The sequence below is a fragment of the Ascaphus truei genome, chromosome 9 (assembly GCF_040206685.1).
Source record: "Ascaphus truei isolate aAscTru1 chromosome 9, aAscTru1.hap1, whole genome shotgun sequence".
NCBI lineage: Eukaryota > Metazoa > Chordata > Amphibia > Anura > Ascaphidae > Ascaphus > Ascaphus truei.
The window spans coordinates 61,535,814-61,553,205 of NC_134491.1; the positions used below are offsets into that span (position 1 = coordinate 61,535,814).

The 17,392-nt window shown below is 47.0% G+C and overlaps 1 protein-coding gene across 2 annotated transcripts in view; it reads right to left on the bottom strand.

Annotated features, from left to right (window-relative positions):
* The window catches only part of PLXNA2 (plexin A2), a 258,767-nt gene that overhangs the window by 178,244 nt on the left and 63,131 nt on the right, over positions 1-17,392 (bottom strand). The window lies entirely within an intron of this gene.

Below are 17,392 nucleotides of genomic sequence, written 5' to 3' on the forward strand. Positions count from 1 at the left end.
CCATTAAGGTTGAAATGGCTGGCTGTGGGTGAGTTTACTGGCTATGCATCTTAACCCAGGCTGTGCTCAAAGCTGTGAAATGCAGCAAACATAAGCTTACAGGGGACTATGTTATATGGTTTTGAAGCAAAAGGTGGCACTGTGTGCTGGGTGATAATGGTGAAAGGCAGGGTTGTAGACCTGTCTAAGACATGTGAATGAGCATACAGTAATATTTCCATTATATATATATATATATATATATATATATATATATACAAATATAACTGTATGCTCATCTGCATGTCTCAGGCAGGTCTGCAACCCTGCCTTTCCCCATTATCACCCAGCATACAGCACTTCCACTGCAGCAAGGGATTCTGGGAAATGACATGCAAATGAGCACAGTGTCACTTTTTAGGGTTGCAGACCTGCCTGAGACATGCAGATGAGCATACAGTTATATTTGCATATTTGCTTTCCTGTGGAGGGTTTTTGTCACTTTTTTACTCATCATAACTTAACTCAGTATTATGGTTTAGCCTATCCCATAGCCTCTCTTGCATTCCCAGTAAAATCAACCCCACACTGATGAGACCCATCAAGGTCGAAACAGCTGTCTGTGGGTGGTTTTCTGGGTATGCACCTTAACCCTGGCTGTGCTCAAAGCTGTGACCATGCAGCAAGCTTAAGCCTATAGGGAACCATGTTAAAAATGGTTATTGAGGCAAAAAGTGACACTGTGTGCTCATTTGCATGTCATTTCCCAGAATCCCTTGCTGCAGTGGAAGTGCTGTATGCTGGGTGATAATGGGGAAAGGCGGGGTTGCAGACCTGCCTAAGACATGCAGATGAGCATACAGTTGTATTTGCATATTTGCTTTCCTGTGGAGGGTTTTTGTCACTTTTTTACTCACCATAACTTAACTCAGTATTATGGTTTATATATATATATATATACACACACACACACACACACACGATGCAGCATGTTTTCAGGGGGTGTTCCGATAACGCCATAAACCCTAAAGATTCCTCTTCAAAGGAACAGGCGAAGGAATCATTACAAGAAAAAAATATACAAGAAAAAAATAAAAACCGGGCGCTTCTCAAAGTGAATAATTAAATAACTATATAATATACGTGACAGTGATGTATAATTAATAATCTGTGCACAAAATTGTGTTTAGTGACCTTCACCAGTGTATGAAAAATTATATAATTATTAAAGTGCAAATACAATGAATAAAAAAGCAGCTCTACACCCTTAGGATGGACTGTTCAGGTCCAGATGGTTCTTGTGTAGATTTTCAAATTGGAGCGGAGCGCTTGGTGACTCAGGATTATGAAAAAGAAAAATAAATACAATAGTGCAGATGGTAATGATATAAATATATAATAAAATGTTCTCTGTAGTAGTGGTACTCACAGATTGCACTATCAAATATAAGCGTATCAGAGACCCTTCTCTCTCTGATGGGAGCCCTTTAATGGAAATCTCTCAGAGTGGTATGCTGATACTGGAAGCTTGTATTATGGTGGTTCAGTTATCCTCCCAGGGGTATGTAAAAGTGAAAGAGAGAACACACAATAGAGTAGTATAGTCTAAAATTGTATTGGCAGCAATCGATAATCATATGTATAATACACTCACATTTTGTAATAAAATTTGGTTCGTGGGAGAGGACAGCTGTGAATGGAGAACGCCGGTTGTTCCTGGAGCGGAGGAGCCCTTCCGCATACGTCACTGGTACCTTCGTCACGTCCTGTGGTGTCGTAAGTCAGGGCGGAAGAGGCTGCCTGGTGTGTCCGTCTCCTACTGGTTTGCCAGCAGTTGTCTCCCGGTTTCCTCAGCACAATCACCTCCCACAGCGGATCGATTCAACGCGTTTCGCTGTGGCTTCTTCAGGAATCGAATAGCATTCGATTCCTGAAGAAGCCACAGCGAAACGCGTTGAATCGATCCGCTGTGGGAGGTGATTGTGCTGAGGAAACCGGGAGACAACTGCTGGCAAACCAGTAGGAGACGGACACACCAGGCAGCCTCTTCCGCCCTGACTTACGACACCACAGGACGTGACGAAGGTACCAGTGACGTATGCGGAAGGGCTCCTCCGCTCCAGGAACAACCGGCGTTCTCCATTCACAGCTGTCCTCTCCCACGAACCAAATTTTATTACAAAATGTGAGTGTATTATACATATGATTATCGATTGCTGCCAATACAATTTTAGACTATACTACTCTATTGTGTGTTCTCTCTTTCACTTTTACATACCCCTGGGAGGATAACTGAACCACCATAATACAAGCTTCCAGTATCAGCATACCACTCTGAGAGATTTCCATTAAAGGGCTCCCATCAGAGAGAGAAGGAATCATTATCCTGCCTCCTGTCCCTGTGATATGTAGCTGGAAAAGGCTGCTAGGAGTTCCCTCCTCTGACAGCCCCTAACAGGTAAGCTATTTGCAGGTCTGCCAGATGCTGAAGGCTGTGATCAAAACCAGCCCCCCTCTGTCTCTCTGCCAAAACCGCACATTTTCACAAGTTTTTTTTTTTAATCTTTTCTTTTTTTGAACGGCTTTCTATTTAACCCCTTCACTGCTGCTTTAAGGGTTTCCTTAGACACAGTTACCAAGCCCCTACATTGCTTGAGCGGCCTGCAACATGTTGCAACAAGGGTTCAAATCTGCCGGAGGGAAATAAAAACACATTTTTATGTGAAATTTCAATAAACGATTTAAAGTTCTCTACAGTAGTTCCAGCCTTTCTCAGGAGGCCGCGCTGCAGAGATACAGCGTCTGCTGGTCAGTGTTACACTTCGGAGATTTCTTTCCCCCGACGGAGGAAATAATGTTTTCCTGCCTATAATATAATATTCAAATGAGAAACATACAACATAACAGGACTGGACTGGATAGTTTTGAGGGTATTTCGATTTCCTAAGTCTTTCTTATAAGGGACGGCTGCCCCATTTCAATATATTCTCGCCTAAAGTACACAGCAGACAGACTGGCATCCCCTCTGGTACATAAACACTATGAAATCATCCTGCACTTAGGGATAATAGTTAGCAATTTTCTTCTATTTCATATAATAAGAGCAAATGCCCCATTAACACCACCTGGCAGCTTACAGTTTAAAAGCACTAACAATAATAATATCGGGTAGTGCCATTTAGTCCCCAAACACTTTGCTCCTGAAGCAGCCACCACTGGGGTGAAATCCTACCAATGTTATTATTTCTACCCAATTACCCTGACTCAGACGCGGGCGGATGAAATGACTTGCCAATGTGGCTTGTGTTTGGATTCTGAACCGCTACACCAGGGGTGGCCCACTCCTGTCCTCAAGGGCCACCAACAGGTCAGGTTTTCAGGATATCCCTGCTTCAGAACAGGTGGCTCAGGTGTCAGAATGACTGAGCCACTGACTGAGCTGAAGCAGGGATATCCTGAAAACCTGACCTCTTGGTGGCCCATGAGGACTGGCGTTGGCCACCCCTGCCCTAAGGGTAAAACACAGCCCCTGCCAGAAGTGGCTTGTGGGGTAATGTACAGTAGGTTCCCGTCAGGTAACAACCCCTCTTGTAACACTGTAAACACACACTGTAATTCTGTCTTCAACCCACTCTGGTGCCAAGAAGCTGTGAGCGAAAACAGACGGACGTTCAGAGCAGCTGTTTGGGGAAAAGCTGAATCCTTTCGTTCTGAGCCCAATAAATTGGACCCGCAGTAGAAATGAGGATGGGATCATGCAACTGCATCTGCCACCCCACACCAGGCTCACCCGTAATCTCCGGGACCCCAGCTGGTAGCGCTAATGCTACTTTGGAAGCCAGTAGAATGGGGTTACCGAATGTCATCTGACATGGGTTTTAGCATTAAACTGGACACTGGGAAGTGCCCGCTACAGCCCCCGGCTCAGGAGGATATGAGTCGAATACAAGCTATATATGGAAGCGCTTATGTGAGGGATTTGGGAAGGAAATAAGTGAGATCTCCCACTGCCATGCATTGAATAGAGGGATTTCTTTTATAACTGTGAAAGTCTAGACAAGGACACATCAAAATCAAACATGCTGCATTAGATACAGTATAAAAAAATAGCAACATTACATATGTGATTATCTACAAACACACATAACTATCTCTCTATCTTGATCTGTTTAGATCTGTCTGTCCCTCTTACTATCTGTCTGTCTACCTGTCATCTATCTATCTTGATCTGTTTATATCTGCCTGCCTATGTCTGTCTATATATCTCTATCTATCTTTGAAATGAGAAAGGAGTCAAAGTAATTTGTAGAAAAGAAAACATGAATGTATATTAAAATGTTTAACAGATTGAAAAGTGTCTTTTGAGGGCACGAGGAAAACACAGCCCCCGGTTTTTGGAGACTGGATTTGCTTGCTGCCAGATAAGGATTAACTGGGTTTGGCTCTGCCCATAGGACGGATTCTGCTTAAATGTGGAATGAAGTCTTGAATCCCGTACAGAGAGGCAACAGACTGTGTGCCAGGTTTGGTAATACACACATCATCATGTCCTGCTGCCCTGCAGCTGTTTGAATTGCAGCGTGTTTGCCATGAGGATCTTTCCTGGCCAAAACGGTCTAACAAATGCTTCAACAGGTGACAGAGAGTTTGCTTATGCTGAGTATTATACACCTGGGGATAACACCTGTTGTGCTAATGGGTTGTAGCCTTAATACCAAATTCACAATACAGAGCCAACAACGGAACACCTCTGTCCTGGCGTGGGCTTGCTAGCTCTGTACTTCCACAATGCACAGCTTCAAGAAATCCCTGTTTAAAGCAGCAATACTACTTTCCAACTTTTTTTTTCTTCTTTTTGTATTATTTGTATATGTAAAGCATGTGACAATGTGTAATTCTACATTCGTACAGAAGCTGGCAATAGTTGGTGTTCCTGTTAAAATATGGAAAACTCCGGATTGTATGCCTAAGGCTGCGTTTATAGTACTGGCTACGCAATGGCTTGTAGCCGCAAAGCAGTCAGTAGCTGTGACGGTAGGGGGTAGCCAGGCTATCAAATAAAGGTTTAAGCCGTTTCATTACCCCTGATCCGTGTGTTGGGTTTATAGTGTTAGCTCTTGAGCTCAGGGTTTGTACATGCATAACCTGTAATGTGCGGTAATTACAGTATTTAATGTGTTTTTACCTTTCCAGGAGTGCCAGCAAGCAGAGATCGCTGTAGTATGAGTTTCAAGGGGGGTTTTGAGGAGATAGTGTTTTCAGATTGTGTCTATCTAGTCAGGACCCAGAGTTGTTGGTTCCCCTAAAAATGTACCCAGGAATTAGGTCGGATTCCTGGATGCATGGAGACACATTGCCTCGGTAATATCTCCCCCTGAAAACGCTTTTGCGAATCACCACTAGGGGTTCCCTGCTTCAGCACAGGCCAGAAAGGTAAAATGAGCATAGGGATGTGTGGTGTCCCTGAAATAGTCAAGGGGCCCCTAGGTTAATGGGGATACCCAGTAAATGCCCAAGTCACCCAGAACCTATATAGGGGTTGATTCCTGATTCAGCGCAGACCAGAAAGGTAAAAGGGGCATAGGGATGTGAGGTGTCCCTGAAACAGTCAAGGGGCCCAGGTTACTCAGAACCGGTCTAGGGGTTCTGAGGGGCTCCAACCATGCATATAAGGTTGTGAGGGGATTCTTAGAATCCTTATAAGTCTATGCAATTGTGTTTGGTTAATATGGCGAGTGAAAAATAACATGCATCTTTTTACTCTATTTCCCAAACCAGGCAGACTTTTTTGGACAGTATTTTTGGCATTCAAGCTTCTGTATTAGGGTGACCATTGACTGCTATAGTAGCTTATAATGCCGATATTATATGGGTATGATGTACTACTATGCCACTCAATATGTACAGCGTGGGTATAGTGGGTCCGGCGTGGGTGGTTAAGCCTCCCGGGTGGGTTGTGGGGCAGGGTGGGTTAACCTCATAATTACTATAGCGGTTATTAACCGCTAAGGCGATTAAGGGGTTAGGGGCCATTAGATTGTATTTTTTATGTATTGTTGCTGGCATCGGAGGACATCACCCTGCAGTATGCTTACGAGGATGCCCTTCATGTTGGCAGGGGTAAGTAGAACGGTTTTCATTTAGTTTATTTATGCTGGCTGGCTAATGTTGGGTTTAATAATGGGCAAATAATCTATTATCCATTACTGTACTGTATGTGTTTGGTGGGGGGAGGGGGGATGTATATTTATTGAAATGTAGGCCATGTTTTTTTTTTTTAAATACAGGAATGGTACTGCAGGCCAGTGGGGACCCACGGGGACCACCCGGGGACCACCCAAGGACCCCGGACACCCACATGGACCACCTGAGGACCCCCGGACACCTGCGTGTACCACCCGGGGACCCTTGTGGGGCCCCCGGACACCCACAGAGACCACCTAAAGGCCCACAGACACCCGTGGGAACCACCCGAAGGCCCCCAGACACCCGTGGGGACAACCCGGGGACCCCCAGGCACCCACGGGGTCCACCCATGAGCCCCAAACCCACGTTGACCACTTGGAGACTCACAAAGCCTAGCAGGGACCACTCGAGGGCCCCCAGACACCCATGAGAAACCCCCGGTGTGCCCTGTGGGGCCTGTGGACACCCGTGGGGACCACCCGGGGACCCCCGCCAGCCTGTGGTTTTAAACCTGTGTGTAAAAAAATAAATAATGGTTTTATGTGTGGGCACAGGGGGTGGGTTGTATATTGGTGGTTATTACAGATTTTTATTTAAATTTTATTACTAGTGTATTGTAGCAGGGGGCCTCCAGAGCAGAACCACGTTGATTTCAGGTCCATGGACACCCTGCTCCCCGAGATACAGGCCCCGTTATAGGGTGCCGGTATATCCTATGCATGTAAATGTCCCACGTCACGTGACCGGGACATTGCACTGCATAGGAGATACAGGATCCGTTATGGGGTGCCGGTATCTCGGGAAGCAGGGTGTCCCCGGACCTGAAATCAACGCGGTTCTGCTCCGGAGACCCCCTGCTCATCTACACTAGTAATAAAATTTAAATGAAAATATTTTTATTTCGAGCGAGATTTGCACAGAGGGAGAGGCGTCTCTCTCTCTGCAGCAGAATCAACTCGCCGGGTGAGCCCTTTTCGGAGGGCAATTCATCTCGGCGCCGGCTACTCGCCATTTATTGAAATGTTGCTATCACAGGTATTCGGGGCTTTCTGCATACCGTGATAGCAACGCTGCCAAAACTGGCGATTTTTTCTATCGGACTTTACTGCATGAGGCCTTTTATCTCAGTCAGAGGAAAATACTTACGTAGGTTTCCCTGCACCTAGGAGAGTTCAGTTGTGTACCCAGTTCCCAAGTAAGTGTGTCTTTTCTTATGTAATTTGTGTAACATTGTGTGTTTGCCTTTTCCTGTGAATAAATTTACAATTTATTTCATTAACTTGTTTTGCTCAATGTAAGATCCGGATAAAAAGGTGTAAATGGCCTGGTCTCCCGTGACAGTAGCAACCGGTCACAGAGATCGCGACGGCAACGTGTGACGTCACATCGACCAAAACAGCTGTAGTCAAAAGAATGAGGTTTACAGAGACAGTCGCACCACGTGACTGGCAGCAACCAATCACATAGCTCCTTGCCACCAGCGACATCGCACACCAGTGTGCAAATTTTGCAACGGCGACATCACGGGTAGCATCGCCGTCGCTGTAGCAAGTACTATATACGCAACCTAACATAATGACAGCTTCAGTCAGTGTAACTCAGCAGCCACAATGTATCCTTATATTACTACGGTAAGGTTATCTATTGTTACAGTTTGCAGCTCAAACTGCTGGAAATATTTGCAACAAATTATCCCAAACAGGAAAGTGATGGAAAAATCTTGCACTGCTGGGGAGGTGGGTTAAAGCCTTCTACAGAAATCAAAGGTTGCATTAAAATCATTTAAAATGGCGTTAAGAGCTGAATAAAAACAACTGATTTATTTAAAAAAAAAAAAAGAGAGAAAACCATATAAGATTTCACATGATTTGCTGCGTTAAGAGGCACTATTGTGAAGGACAGTACACTGTCAGCAATCTATAGTTAAATATTATTATTACATGGAAAAGCTCATTAAAATAATAAAAAGCACGTTACTGATCCTGCCGCATCGGATGCAGACTCTGCCCTGTGTTTTATTGTTATACCGGGTGTTATACCGGGTGTTATACCGGGTGTCTGTGTTATTGATGTGTCTCAGCAGCAGGGAGATGTCTTGGGAGACGGAGGTTCAGCTGTGTCATGGTTTTACTCCCCCCCCCTACATTCCTAGACATAGCAGCGACCTGCTTTGTCCTGTGCGGGGGTCAGACTCCCATCCCAGGGGGCTGCCTTTTGTTCACAGTTTAACACTTTGTTTATTTACGTATTTGCGATGCTCATCTCCAGAAAAAAATGACTGTGCAAACGGCAACCCCTTGCCTAATAATAAATACTAATAGTAATCATAAAAAGGGCTAAAAATGACAAACATTGCGGGTGACGTGTGCTGCTAACTGCCAGTCACAACTCTGCTTCCCGAAATCGTGCCCCACAATGCCTTGCGCAGCACTGTGAGAGACATTGTGCGGATGTGGCGGACTGTACAGGAATGTATTATATATATATACTAGCTGATATACCCGGCGTTGCCCGGGCGTGGAAGGGCAGGGGGCATGGAGTGGAAGGGGGGGGGGGGCAAAGGGCAGGGAGGGGGGGCAAAGGGCAGGGGGGCAAAGGGCAGGGAGGGGGGGGCAACGGGCAGGGAGGGGGGGGGGCAACGGGCAGGGAGGGGGGGGCAAAGGGCAGGGAGGGGGGGGACTCAATCCCCCCCACACACACAATCCCCCCCCCCCCCCACACACACACAATTCCCCCCCCACACACACACAATCCCCCCCACACAATCCCCCCCCCCACACAATCACTCAATCCCCCCCCCACACACACACAATCCCCCCCCACACACAATCCCCCCCCACACACCACACACACACAATCCCCCCCCCACACACACACTCAATCCCCCCCACCCCCCACACACACACTCAATCCCCCCACACACACACTCAATCACTCCCCCACCACCACCACCAACACACACACACACTTAATCAGTCCACAATTTCACCTGGGGGGGCGACATGCTCCGATCCCCCAACCCCCCATGCTGCTGAAAACGGGAAGCAGACAGGAAGAGAAGGAGGGGCTGTCTGTGTGCAGAGAGAAGCCCCGCCCCCTCTGCAGGCCCCACCCCCTCTGCAAGACACAGACATAGTAGCAGCAGCACGGATCTTCTGGCCCCGCCCCCTCTGCAAGACACAGACATAGAAGCAGCAGCACGGAGCTTCTGGCCCCGCCCCCTCTGCAAGCCCCGCCCCCTCTGCAAGACACAGACAGAAGCAGCAGCACGGAGCGCCCCCTCTGCAGGCCCCGCCCCCTCTGCAGGCCCCGCCCCCTCTGCAAGACACAGACATAGAAGTAGCAGCACGGAGCTTCTGGCCCCGCCCCCTCTGCAGGCCCCACCCCCTCTGCAAGACGCAGACATAGAAGCAGCAGCACGGAGCTTCTGGCCCCGCCCCCTCTGCAAGACACAGACATAGAAGCAGCAGCACGGAGCTTCTGGCCCCGCCCCCTCTGCAAGACACAGACATAGAAGCAGCAGCACGGATCTTCTGGCCCCGCCCCCTCTGCAAGACAGACATAGAAGCAGCAGCACGGAGCGCCCCCAGGATTCCCTGCAAGCTGCTCGCGCCCCCCCTACATAATCGTGTAGCTAATGTATGTAACACCCACCCCCCCCCTACCTAGAGAGAGAGAGTGTGTGTGTGTGTGTGTGTGTGTGTGTGTGTGTGTGTGTGTGTGTGTGTGTGTGTGTCGTCACTCCGCCTCAGGCCAATGAGAGGTGTGCGGGGGCGGGCGGCCCAAGGGACCAATGAGATTTTCCCTAGGGACACCGGACATCCAGACAGGCATACAGTGCTTTCACTAATATAGTATAATAAAGATATATAAACAGACACACATATATACACACACATTATATAATGGTATACTGTATAAAAGTGCGGTGTGGCGGACTGTACAGGAATGCGACATTTTTCGAGCCGATAATAAACATAATATTTGGAATACACACACACACACACACACACACACACACACACACACACACACACACACACACACACACACACTATTTTTTTTTTTAATTTAAAGCATAAACTGTTAAACTACTGCTTGTTCCACCTTTGTGAATAAGGGCCTCGGTTCCGAGGGAAAGAGGAGTCTGGGAAAAAGCAGGAGTGAGAGGAAGGCTTTCCTGTCAGACGCCTGACACAGAAGCGTGATTCCCGGGAGGGGAATAAAGAGATTATTACACAACTGCAGCACCATGAGTGGGAAGCAGTGGCCTTAATGAATTTCTCAGGGAGTTATTAATATTACCCCGGCGAATAGAAATCCTATTACCAGCTATTAAACACAGCACAGCGGCGTGCTAACCCCTGCGTTGCAGGCCACCGTTTAAGCACACGCCGCTTTATTCTAACTCTATGTGTACGACTGAATGACCCGGCTTCAGGAATGACCTTTGAGCTTTTAATGTCGGACTGCTTGGGGCAGGACAAAATGGCAGCCAGCATCGTTTCACCTGCCAGGAAGGTCATTGTAATACGAGTGTGGAGAGTACAGGTAGTCCTCTTAATCCACTTTACAACGAATGGCATATCCAACGCTTTACAATGCAACCCTGAGGGCCGTTTTTCGATGCCGGAATGCGTTATCCAACGCTCACCGCCGCTGATTAACATGGGACTCACTTTACAACGGTTTCACTATCCAGCGCTACTCCCAGAACGGATTCCGTTGGATAACCGAGGACTGCCTGTAAATGCATTCCACGTCTGCAAATACAAGAGAAGTGCAACTCCGCTTCAATAAAGTGGTTTTATTCCTAGTTTGTTTTTTTGTTTTTAAATAAGAAAGTAATGATCTGTAGGTTTGTAAATAAGAAAGTAGTGGTTCTGTGGGTTTGTAAGAAAGTATTTGAACTCCAGGTTTGTAAAAAAGAACGTACCGGTACTCAAGGTAAGCAGAATACGTAGTATTTTGGCAACCGGTACTTTGGGTCCATAAATAAGAAAGCAGTGGTGCGGTGTGTTTATGAAAAGCCTTCTGGGATTGTACAAAAACATCTTAATACCTCCTAGTACCGTCCCTGCCTGGCCACTAGCAAACTCAAACAAATATTCCTAGCTCCGTGCATTAAAAGACCCTAAAACTGTCAGGCCCTTGGGGACGCAGATATCAATAAGGTCCCTGTAAGGTGGGGGGTGCTTAACTCCAGTCCTCAAGACCCCTGCAACAGGGCAGGTATTAAGGATATGTAGAAAATAGCTGAAGCGCTCAATGCAGGTGTAATAAACCAAAATAAGCCAAACCACTAAGCCAGGGTACTAATAATTGATACAGTACCTAATGTGTAATAGTATGGGTACTATCCTCCTGAAGACAGGTGGCATATGGTACAAGCCCACTTACCATCAGTCTCATTGGCAGGTTCCCCTGAAAAATATGCAAATACTCACATCCTGGTGGGGTAGGTTGGCAGGCTGTGCAGCTACTCAATGCAATACAGGGAAAAAGGAGACCAAAAGCGCACCAGCACAAACGGAGCAGGAAGGACCCAAAACAAAAAATAATTAGAAGGGCACTTTAATGTGACAAAAGACCCACCCAACGCGTTTCGAACGTCACAGCGTTCTTCCTGCTCCGTTTGTGCTGGTGCGCTTTTGGTCTCCTTTTTCCCAGGTATTAAGGATATCCCTGCTTTAGCACAGGTGGCTCAATCAGTGGCTATGTCAAAGACTGAACCACCTGTGCTGAAGCAGGGATTTCCTGAAAACCTGACCTGTTAGGGGGTGTTGAAGACTGAGTTGAGAACCCCTGCTGGAAGGGAACTGTCACAGAGGTTATGACCGGAGACTTGCTTTGGGAAACTAACGTTTGCTTTTATTCAGCAACATACAGTACAGGGTTTTCTTAGGTCAAAGTTCAGCTTCCCCGGCATATGAAAGTCCATACAGTTACCGGGTGTCCCTATTCAGCTGGGACATTTACATATGGCCTGCACGCCCTGGGGTCCCTAGGCATCAAAGACATGCACATGTAGTCTTCACGCAGAGCAGACAGAGAAACACTTCCCTTTCCTGCCTTTTAAACCCTTGCTAGACTCAGGTGGGCTCGTTAATAGTCCTACCTTCCTCCAGGCAGGCATTAACCATTACCTGGCCGACACCCAACAGCTCTAGCGGTTGTAAACAGGCTTGCCCCTTTTAGCGACCCCACACAGGCCCCGGAACGTCCCCATTTCAATCAGCAGCAGATATAGAGGATTATCCCATAAGCATTCGCAGATCATGCAGCCTTGACTGTTATCAGCAGGCAGGAGCGGAAGAGATACTTAGTACCGCTACTTTCGGAGGTGTCAGCAGGATGCTTACTATCCTAAAACGGCATGGTATACATTACTGGCATTACAACACAGTGTATCCTCTATGCCACCGCCCCCTGGTCACTGCGAATGTCCCTTTTTCGGTGTCACTGTCATCTGGCCACCTTGCTCCATGTCACTGTCCCTTTCTCTTGTCCCCTCTGCTCCATGTCACCACTCCTTTCCCCTGTCCCCTCTGCCCGTTGTCACTGTCCCTTTCCCCTTTCCCCTCTGCTCCATATCACTGTCCTTTCCCCTGCCTCCTCTGCTCCATGTGACTGTACCTTCCCCTGCCCCATCTGCCCCTTGTCACTGCCTCTGCCCCTCTGTCCCTTTCCAGCCACAGCAGGGAAACCCCGAGGTTGAATAATAATTTTCTCTCTCTGGTCCGGGCCCAAATCGTCACAAGTCTTTCTGAAAACAGGAAACACATTCCTGCCTTGTTATTGCGCCCGGGCGCTTCGGATGTCTGCTCTCTTAACCCCTTCACGCCCAAGGTCCTGCTCGCGCTGACATCTGGGGCAGGCATGTTTATTCTGTGGGGCAACAACGAAGGCTCAGTCCCGGTCACAGCGCAAACACAGGGCACGCAAACAGACGTCGCCGTGGTAACAGCCAAATCTGCCAGGAAGGATGAAATGAGGATCCGGATTGTCATTTAATGGGACGGGGAACAATCAAAGGCAAAGTCAAACTGAAACATGAGTGGTTTCCAGTGTAAATAAACAGCAGGTGCATAGACCTCTGATAACCCCACACCTACCTATGGATTCCCTTTTAAGAGGGTGATCCCACTGGAATCTATGGATAAGGATCCTGGCTTTTACAAGGATGGTCCCCAGACATGTCACCTCTCAATTATTTTCTGTATATCTCAAGGGCACCCTGAAAGACTTTAATGGAGTCTCATAGGTAAAGCCAATACCTTTCCATTGGGATGGACCACTTTTTGGTCCGCAGACCCCCAAAATCTGACTGATTTCAGTCCTTGAGAGATGACATGTCAGCAGTTATCTGTGGGTGGTGACATTAGATTTGTGCGTGATCCCATTGAAGTGTATGGTGTGCACTGACGTATGAAATATGGTGATTACCCATCTTCAAAGGGTCTTTCCTCTGAAGTGTATGGGACAAATTATGTTTGTAAGACATAAGCACACTATACTATACACACATACATAGCTCTCTCTCTCTCTATATATATACACACACATATTAGTGATGTTCCGGGTCCCAAAAATGACCGGGTAACTGGGAAAGTTTTGTCTTACCTGCAGCCGGCGGCGAAGGGTGAGGAGGACCACGGCGACATCCTGGTGGTGGTGGGAGCAGCGGAAGACATACTTCAGGCGGTCGCAGCAGAGGACGTCATTCTTCAGCCGGTGGGAGCAGCGGAAAACATCCTTAACAGCCGTTGATGGTGGGAGCAGAAAAACATGTGACCGAAGCAGGAGCGTTACTATTGGACAGCCGGGGGGGGAGCAGCGCAACTTCCGACTTCCGGTGCAGCTCCTCCGGCACCGGCTTCCAAATATGTCTTCCGCTGCTCCCACCGGCTGAAAATTACATCCTCTGCTGCCACCACCTGAAGGATGTCTTCCGCTGCACCCACCGCCACCAGGATGTCACCTGGAAAGTGTGCCGTCAGATCCCGAGGACCACCTGTATATATACTGTGTATATATCTATATCTATATATAATTGGTTATAGTGGTACTCCAGTGAGACAGGAATAAAGGAAAGTAGTTGCAGGTACTCCAGGACTTGTTGCAAAAGTGAAACATATTTATTATAAAAGGTCAACGTTTCGTCTCTCCAAGCTCTTGAAAAAGGCTCCTCGGAGACCCTTTGTAATAAATATGTTTCACTTTTTCAATAAGTCCTGGAGTACATATACATACACATATACACACAGACACACAGACACACACACACAGACACACACAGACAAACATACATACACACAGACAAGAAAAAGTTTGTGAAGCCCTTAGGATTTTCACATATTTCAAACCTAAAATGTTATTAGATCTTAATCGAAGTCCTAATAATAGATAAAGGTAAAACCTCATCAAACAAATGACACAAAAACATGACACTTTTTCAACATTTATTTATCCACAAATGATTCAACATTCAATATCCGTGTGTGGAAAAGTATGTGAACCTGTAGTTTCAGTACCTGGTGGCGCACCTTAAACAGCAATGACTTTAACTGCGCGTTTCCTGTAACTGCTGGTCAGTCTCTCACATCAGTTTTGAGGAACTTTGGCCATTCCTCCTTACAGAATTGTTTCAACTCAGTGACATTTGAGGGCTTCCGTGCATGGACAGCTCACTTCAGGTCCTGCCACAAGATTTTGATGGGGTTTAGGTCGGGACTTTGACTAGGCCATTCTAAAACGTGGAATTTCTGCTTCTGCGGCCATTTTTTGTAGATCTGCTTGTATGTTTAGGATCATTGTCTTGCTGCATGACCCACTTCCGCTTCAGCTGCAGCTCACGGACGGATAGCCTGACATTCTCCTAAAACACTTCTGATACAAGGCAGAATTTATGGTTGTGTCAATGATGGCAAGCCATCCAGGTCCTGAAGCAGCAAAACTGGAAGGTGTGTAATTGGGCGCTACTGGTATGCTGAGTAGGTGGAGAATCTACAGTGCTAGTGCAAACAATACAATAAAGTGCAAACAGTGAAAAAGAACGAATATGCACGTGAATGTATGATAAATATAAAGTGAAGTGAACAAATATTAGAACACAGCAGTGATAACACAAAATTGTGAATAATGTATAATTAATTATTAAAACATCACCAAGAACACATAATAATAATAAATGTAAAGCCGCTCAAAAAAACCTCTATAGACCGTTCCTAGGTCTATGCAAATCTCGATGTCTTCCAAGTGAGGGGAGCGCAGGGCGTTCACAGCGTGGGCATGAAACAATAAGAAAGATACAATAGTGCGACCAATATCACAATAGATTCTTGTAAGTGTATGTAACGGTATTTCTGGCCCGGCCTGACCCACCCAATCTCACATTGGCCCCTGTGGTCTAACCGGACCCCATTACAGTGTAGATATGCCTGATGGTGCACCTGTTGGCTACAGGACTCCTGAGTCTCCCGCATGATGGTGTGTGGGGAGGACCCGTCAGACAGGCAGCTGAGGTAGTGTGCTGAGTCTCACCTATTTCCAGTGCAGCGCCTCCACCTCACCAGGGCCCCTGCGTCCGCATGGGGATGATCCTGGCGAGGAACTCCTCCGTGGTGCAACCTCCTGTGCAATCATTGGACTCTCACACACAGGGGTTTCTCTGATCAGCTCCATCTTTATTGTCACGGTGGGCATAGCTGCCCTCCACAATGGGTGTATTTAGCCGATCATCTCGCCCGTGCTCCCCTTTGATAGGTATGTCACCTAGATGAGGGATTCACTATTCCCGCAGGAATCACTGCCCTGTGCCAGGTCCCTGGACACAGTCTCCCATGGAGTTACTAGAACATAACTAACACTCTGCAGAACTTGAACTCCTTCCTGAACCTTGCAAGAACTTTCCAGCAACTGTACTCGCCTTGAACACACTAACTGTTTGACACAGTGCTGTGCCTTATGTAACTTCTGAGGCTGACACACCTCTGACATCACTAACCATGGAGTCAGAGCATGTGACCAGTCCCATCCATACACAGGGCACCCCACCAGGGTGTGAGGGAAAACCTCCATGATTACTGCTGGCATGCCCACACTTACCAGGCCTTGCTGCCAGCAGGAGAGATGACTGTAGGCATTTTACATGACCGCTACATGTATATAAGTCAGTTCCACTCACGGATTTTCCTTAGGGATATGGCATATCAGAGATACAGACTCTCTGATGGGAGCAGTGATGGTAAGCCTCAGTGTGTGTCTCTTAAGAGATGCTGCAGTGGTCTTCCCGTTTGTCTCAAAATGAAGAGAAAACTCAAATGGTGTAATATATCTAAAAATGTATCGCAGTGTCAAAAAAGTGTGGAAATAAACTCACATTTTACATGAGAATAATGCACATTGAACGAATGGTGGGTCTGTGGTGTCTCTGTTGCCGATCTCTGCCGGTACGCGGATCACTTCCGCATTCCTACTGTACGTCACTTCGGTGATGTCTCAACTGAAGGCGGAAGCGGCTCGACTCGGCTGGTCCGGTTGCCAGGACTCTGTTCCCTCGTTCTCGGCACATTCACCAGATTCTATGCGTTTCGCCGGAGCTTCTTCAAAGCAGCCCCAAACCATCACACTCCCACCACCATGCTTGACAGCTGGGATGAGGTTGTTCTGTTCGAACGCAGTGTTTGGTTTTCGCCAAACATAACATTTCTCATTGAGGCCAAAAAGTTCTACCTTTGACTCTTCTGTCCAGAGAACATTGTTCCAGAAGTCTTGTAGCTCATCTATGTGCTCTTTAGCGAACTTCAGACGGGCAGCAATGTTCTTTTTAGGGAGCAGTGGTTTCCTTCTGGCTATCCTTCCAATTCTTGTTCAGTCTTTTTCTGATAGTTGAGTCATCAACACTCACATAAGCCAAGGAGAGAGTGGCCTGCAGATCTTTGCATGCTACTCTGGGGTTATCTGTGACTTCCTGGATGATTTGCCGTTTTTTTCCTGGAGAGATTTTGGTAGGACGACCTCTCCTGGGTAGAGTAATTGTGGTCTTGAATATTCTCCATTTGTCAGCCAAATTTGTCTGACAATGGATTGGTGCAGCCCCAAACCCTTAGAAATTGTTTTATAACCCTTTCATAACTGATGAGCATCAATGACTGCTTTTCTGAGGTCCTCAGAGAATTATTTTGATCATAGCATGACGTGTTTCCACACACCTGTATGGTGAAAA